Consider the following 7,754-nt stretch of genomic DNA (forward strand, 5'->3'; position numbering starts at 1 on the left):
TTTGGAGTTCATCACTCTTCAAACCCGGAAGAAGGTGACCACGACTCCTACACCACCGAACCTCCAAACCATCAAGGCTTTCATCCGAAACTGCATCCGGACGCTCGTTCCAGGCCAAGGCAATGCAAGTATCGTACATTTAACTAAACGAAACAGAGGTTTAGGATAAGCTGTAGACCCCGTTTTAAAACGGCGCTGATGGACTTCCGGCATGCAGTTGAGTGAGTGAGGCACGTCCGGGAGCTGCTCCGTAAATTTTATTTCTTCTCAATAGTCAACGGGAACATTAAGTATTCTTAATACTTTAGACGACGTCTACAAAGCTAGAGAACATTCGAATGCTTGCTGGAGCCTGTTATTTTCGTTGCTATGCCTATATCTAAACGTGCTTCTCCTGCTCACCAGAAAATGGCAAAGCCGGTAACATGGCCACGGCTACTTCGGAGTTAACGCCAGCTCTTTTAAAAGAGATGCTTACCACAACAATTCGTGAGGAAATCGCGTCGCTAAGGACTGAGTTTCTCGCTGAAATACGTGCCTCTACAGCTGCCCTTCAAGCCACTATTTCCAGTCATGGCTCCAAAATTAAAGACATTGAAGCTTTGATGAACAGCGTGGACGAAAGGCTCGACATTTTAGAGTGCAAATGCCAGTCCCTGGAAAGAGATAACGAGGAGTTAAAGAGTAAGGCGGATGATCTGGAAAACCGCTCGCGTCGGAACAATCTTCGTATATTAGGTATCCCCGAGAATGTTGAAACGTCCAAACCCTCTCAGTTCATGGCATCGTTCTTCGCAGAACTTTTCGGGGATAAACTACCTCAGATGCTGGAGATTGAGCGTGCACATCGGTCCCTCGCACCTAAACCGCGATTCGGCGCACCACCGAGAACATTATTGTACGCTTTCTTCGCTTCCAGACCAGGGAAGAAATTTTACGGTTGTCAAGCGAGCATGGAGAGTTGCGCTACAAGGAATCCAAGATCTTGATCTTTCCTGATTTTTCCGCGGAACTCAAGAAACGACGGGATCGATTTAAATCAGTCAAGGCAGAATTACATGGTCAAATTCAGGATGCTGTATCCCTGCAGACTTCTCCTTTCATTCAACGGTGAATCGCACAGCTTTGACAGCCCCGATGCTGTGTCTACATTCCTTGACACCGTGGTTAAACCTAAACAGTCAAGCGAAGTATTTTTGGACAATGTTCCACTCGGGGCAGTAGCCCTATTTGAGCCGGGTCTGTTCCCTGATTGGTCATGGCATTGAAGTACTGCGTTGTATCAGACTCTATGGACTTTTTGCATTATAAACATGTACAGACCATGCAACTTTTATCACTATTATTTTAATATGCGGTCTGTGAACCATTTGTTCCCCTTTTTCTTTATATATTTACAATCTGCTGCGGAGCTCTCTCTGAAAGTTCAGCGGAGAGAAGGTTTTAGCTGTGTTGTGGGTAATGTTTGTACTACTTACAGTACATTTCTTTTTTTTCTCTTACACTCCATCTCAGAATCTTAGATATGTCAAGGCAGAAGAAAGCCACATTCATGTTTTTATCATGTATATTCTTTTTGCTGTTGTTATAACCAATGAACACTAGGTTAGGCAAGGCTCAGTCTGGGGGTTCATGTGTAAATTTTACCAGTTGGAATGTCAAAGGTTTAAACAATGTAATCAAACTCAACAAAGTCTTGTCATGTTTAGAACACTTATTTGAGTATTTACTCATATTGTTTTTTTGCAAGAGACCCACTTAAAAAACCCAGATCATGCCAGACTTTGTAAGAAATGGATTGGACAAGTATTTCATTCTAAATTTCTCAGTAAATCTAGAGGGGTGGCAATTGTTATCAACAAATGTATACCATTTTCTCCTTCACAAACCTCAGTTGATTCCAGTGGTAGATATATTATTGTTTCATGACTTCTTTATGGTTTAACAGTGACTCTGGCTAATATATATGCACCAAATTATGATGATGAAAATTTTATTCAGAAAATATTTTCTTTACTCCCTGACCTAAACTCACACTATCTTATTATGGGAGGTGATTTTAATTGTTCTCTGAACCCTTCTCTAGACCATTCATCTACTAAACCTGCCCAATCCTCTAAAACTGCAATTACACTTCAATCACTTTTAACTACTTGCGGTCAGGCTGATGTATGGCGTTTTTTATATCCCACAGCACGACAATACTCATTTTTCTCTCATGTCCACCACAATTATTCATGGATTGATTATTTTTTCTTAGACAAGAAATTGTTGTCTAAAGTGAAGGATTGTTCATATGCCAGCATTGTTATATCTGATCATGCTCCACTTTGACTTTCTCTTCAGTTTCAAGATAAGATGTTGAGTTCTCGAAGTTGGAAATTTAATTCTCTACTGCTCTCTGATAAAGCATTTTGTGATTCATTAAAAAATCAATTAGATATATTTTTGGAGATAAATACCATCCCTGAGACCTCACCCTCCATAATTTGGGAATATTTTAAAGCATATGCTCGGGTCAAGTCATTTCGTATTCAGCTTGTGTAAATAGACATAGAAGGAAGAAGCTAGAAGAATTATCTCTTGAAATAATTCGGCTTGATTCAGCTTATGCAGCTTCTCCAGATCCTGGAATTTACAAAAAGAGACTCAAACTTCAATCTGATTTTAATATGTTATCAACCCATCAGGCTGAAAAGTTATTGCTGAAGGCTAAACATGCATTTATTGAGCATGGTGACAAGCCAAGTAAACTTCTTGCACTTCAGTTAAAGGAAAAGTCAGCTCAAAATTTAATTTCTAAGATTCGGTCCTCCGATGGCAATTTGATTACTGACCCTGTTGGTATTACTAAACATTTTAAAGAGTATTACTCTTTGCTATACAAGTCAGAAGTCCCCCTTATGGAAAGTTTTTATGAACCATTGCCTATACCTACAATAACGGACGCAAAGAGAGAAGAGCTAAAATTACCTTTTTCCGCAAGCAATTGAGAGTATGCAGAATGGCAAGACCCCTGGCCCGGATGGGTTCCCTGTTTAATTTTTTAAGAGGTTTTCCCAAACACTTAAAACGCCGCTCCTAAACATGTTATTGGACTCCCTTAATAATGGCTGTCTGCCTCCAACCCTCCGTCAGTCTTGTATTAGTATCCTCCTCTATTTTCCCGTTAAAACGTGGCACTAGACAGGGTTGCCCACTTTTACCTTTGCTTTTTGCACTGTTAATTGAACCACTGGCAATTGCCATTCGTAGTGAGCAGGCTATACAGGGAATTAGGAGAGCTGATGCTGTTCATAAAATCTCATTATATGCCGATGATGTGTTGCTCTATATCACTGATCTGGTTGTTTCTTTGCCCGAAGCTCTGAGAATTATAAACTCTTTTAGCCTCTTCTCCGGCTATAAATTGAATATAAATAAAAGTGAGTTGTATCCAATACATTTTCCAATTTCTGATTTACCAATGAGTACTTCAATGTTTAAAGTTGCTTCCCATAGTTTTAAATATTTAGGAGTAACAATTACACGTAAGTGTTTAGATCTATTCAAGGCTAATTTTACCATGCTCCTCCAATGAGTCCAGAAGGATTTTACTCGCTGGTTGGCTCTTCCCCTTTCATTGGCTGGACGTGTGAATTCAGTGAAGATGAACGTTTTACCTAGATTTCTATATTTATTTCAATGTGTCCCAATCTTTATAGCCAAACCTTTCTTCAAGACTCTAAATCAACACATCTCATCTTTTATTTGGAATAAAGGACCAGCCAGAATCCGTAGAGAAATACTTAAAAAAACAAAGCTTGAGGGCGGCCTTGCCCTTCCTAATTTCTTATTTTACTACTGGGCAGCAAATATACATTCTACATTATTCTGGTTTCAAAGTCATTTTGGGCTCAGTGATTGGGTCCCGTCTTGGGTCAGTATTGAAGAGGGTTTCTGTTCCCCTGCCTCACCTGCTGTACTATTGTGTGGCCCTCTTACTGCCATCTCACGTTGTCCTTATGGTAATTCCATTGTCCGGCAATCATTACGAATTTGGTCCCAATTCCGAACCCATTTTGGCCTTCAGCACTTATCAGTGGTTTCACCTATAAATCACAACCCTTTATTCCCCCCTTCACTTAATGACAAGGCATTTAATATTTGGCAGAGAGCAGGGATTTCAGTTGTCAAGGATATTTACATTGATAATGTTTTTCCCTGCTTTTCTCAATTGAAACAAAAATTCTCTCTCTCTAGTGCACAATTTTTTTGATATTTGCAGCTCCGAAATTTTGTTAAAAACTCATTCCCTGATTTTCCGAACCTTCCTCCAAAATCTTTGCTTGATCAGATTCTTGAAGTAGCCTTAGATAAAAGGGGGTGTTGTCTACACTATACAGGCTGATTTCCTCCATCTCCACTTCCTCTCTGTCTTTTATTAAACAACAATGGGAGTCGGATCTCTATGGAGGCCCGTTTCCGCCACTGAATAAAAAAATATAATTCTGTAAGTCATAATAATGCAAAACTTTCTCAAAATTATGACTTAGTATCTCGTTATAATGAGAAAATGTATCGTAATAATGACTTAGTTTCTCGAAATAATGACTTATTTTCTCATAATAATGACTTACTTTCTCGTAATAATGAGAAACTTGCTCGTAATAATGACTTAGTTTCTCGTAATAATGAGAAACTTTCTCGTAATAATGACAACCTAATCCACAAAAAAAAAGACTTACTCGACGCATGCGCAACGCAAGAGTGACAGCACGCTAGCGCCATCTGTTGGCCAAAGCCATGCAGGAACACCGCTAACATTGCATGTGATGCATGAAAGGGACAGCTAATAAAACTAATAAATCATCGAAATACACATCTATAAATTAAGTTTATATGTGTAATGGCTTTCATTTCTTCATAAAATGCCTGGATTTCTTAACTGAAATATTGGTCTGGAATGTTTGAAGCCATAACTATCTGGCAGAGTAACTAGTACACAAAAGACTACATACAGATAATTTATCTGAAATCGTTATTTAATGACAGACTATAGCATTATACACTTTAGATTACAGAACAACGCAATGTTAGCGGTGTTCCTGCATGGCTTTGACCAACAGATGGCGCTAGCGTGCTGTCACTCTTGCGTTGCGCAGGCGTCGAGTAAGTCTTTTTTTTGTGGATTAGGCTAAGTCATTATTACGAGAAACTAAGTCATTATTACGAGAAAGTTTCTCATTATAACGAGATACTAAGTCATTATTACGAGAAAGTTTCTCATTATTATGAGAAACTAAGTCATTATTATGAGAAAATAAGTCATTATTTCGAGAAACTAAGTCATTATTACGAGAAATGTTCTCATTATAACGAGATACTAAGTCATAATTTTGAGAAAGTTTCTCATTATTATGACTTACGGAATTATATTTTTTTATTCAGTGGCGGAAACGGGCTTCCATAGATCTCTGCCTCACATTTGATGAGGAGACTTGGAACCAGATCTTGTCCCGTATTCATACCTCCTCTATTTGTGCACGTCATAGTCTTATCCAATTAAAATTTATTCACCGAATTTACTGGACAAAAGTGAGGTTGGCAAAAATCAAGCCTGGTATTGATCCTCTCTGTTATTGTTGCCATCAGGCCCCTGCGGATTTAATACATATGTTTTGGCTATGTCCATCCATTACTTCTTTTTGGCTATCAATCTTTAATTGTTTTTCTTTAGTGACAAAGAAACAGATTGAGCCTTGCCCTTTGGTTGCACTTTTTGGACTTCCTTCAAATGTCACTGGTTTACCTGCAAATACTGCAAAGACGTTTGCCTTCTTAACATTATTAGCTAGACGGCGCATTCTCCTGCTGTGGAAACAAAAATTCCCTCCATCTTTCGATGACTGGATGAGAGATGTCATGAGCTTCATTCATTTGGAAAAAATTAGGTATACGTTAAAGGGCAACACTGGCATATTTTCTGAGATCTGGAATCCCTTTATTATTCTTTTTTCTGAATATGTCAGTACTTCTTAGAGTGTGTCAACCTAAGCATTTAGATGTTAATATGACTGTGGCCCGAATCTGGTTGGGAGTCTGTGATTATACAGTGGGGCAAAAAAGTATTTAGTCAGCCACCAATTGTGCAAGTTCTCCCACTTAAAAAGATGAGAGAGACTATGGCTATTGCTATAGGTTTTTGATGTGTTAGACTATATTGCAAGTAGCCTACATCAGTTTTTACCCTAAATCCTACTTTATCTGCTGATATTTCAGTCATGCAATTCAGTAACAGGCTCATTAACACTTAAGTTATTTAAAGTAAGTAATTTAAAACTTTTGAAAAGAGTTTGGTTAATTTTACGCATTTAGCAGCGTCGGACCTAAGCCCTTTTTCTTCTCAAAGTTTTTCTGTACCGCCTTTCCTTTTTTACGGTCCATTATCTAGCTTTTACTGAAAATTTGCTCGTGTTGCAATCTCTCTGATGACGTGCTTGATTTTGACTGAACAGTTCGGTCGGCTCATCTCGGGACCAGGTGGCCGGCCGTTCCCGACTGGGACAAATGCTTAACATTTATTTACTATTAACATTATTATTACTATAACCATAGAGAAATTGTGCAATTAGTGTGACTCTATATAATGTAATGTATTATCATGTGACTCATTAGTGTTACAAGGTCTCAGGTGTGAATGGGGAGCAGGTGTGTTAAATTTGGTGTTATCGCTCTCACTCTCTTGTACTGGTCACTGGAAATTCAACATGGCACCTCATGGCAAAGAACTCTCTGAGGATCTGAAAAAAAAGAATTGTTGCTCTACATAAAGATGGAGTAGGCTATAAGAAGATTGCCAAGACCCTGAAACTGAGCTGCAGCACGGTGGCCAAGACCATACAGCGGTTTAACAGGACAGGTTCCACTCAGAACAGGCCTCGCCATGGTCGACCAAAGTTGAGTGCACGTGCTCAGCGTCATATCCAGAGGTTGTGTTGAGTGAATGAATGAATGATGCATTTATATAGCACTTTATTGTGTATTGTTGTACACCCAAAGCGCTTTACAATCATATAGGGGGGTCTCTCCTCAGCCACCACCAGTGTGCAGCATCCACTTGGATGATGCGACGGCAGCCACAGGACAGCGGCGCCAGTGCGCTCACCACACACCAGCTACAGGTGGAGAGGAGAGAGAGTCATAGAGCCAATCAAGTGGTTGGGGATTATTAGGAGGCCATGATTGACAAAGGCCAGGGGGGCAATTTGGCCAGGACACCGGGGTTACACCCCTACTCTTTACGAGAAGTGCCATGGGATTTTTAATGACCACTGACAGTCAGGACCTCGGTTTAACGTCTCATCCGAAGGACGGTGCTTTTTGACAGTATAGTGTCCCCATCACTATACTGGGGCGTTAGGACCCACACAGACCACAGGGTGAGCACCCCCTGCTGGCCTCACTAACACCTCTTCCAACAGCAACCTAGTTTTCCCAGGAGGTCTCCCATCCAGGTACTGACCAGGCTCAACCCTGCTTAGCTTCAGTGGGCAACCAGTCTTGGGCTGCAGGGTGATATGGCTGTCATGTTTGGGAAATAGACTTATGATTGCTGCAGAGGTTGAAGGGGTGGGGGGGGTCAACCTGTCAGTGCTCAGACCATATTGCATCAAATTGATCTGCATGGCTGTCATCCTAGAAGGAAGCCTCTTCTAAAGATGATGCACAAGAAAGCCCGCAAACAGTACTGTGACATACTGAAGCTGAGCATG

This window comes from Sinocyclocheilus grahami, unplaced genomic scaffold (genome assembly GCF_001515645.1).
Source record: "Sinocyclocheilus grahami isolate Dianchi unplaced genomic scaffold, SAMN03320097.WGS_v1.1 scaffold247.1, whole genome shotgun sequence".
Lineage (NCBI taxonomy): Eukaryota > Metazoa > Chordata > Actinopteri > Cypriniformes > Cyprinidae > Sinocyclocheilus > Sinocyclocheilus grahami.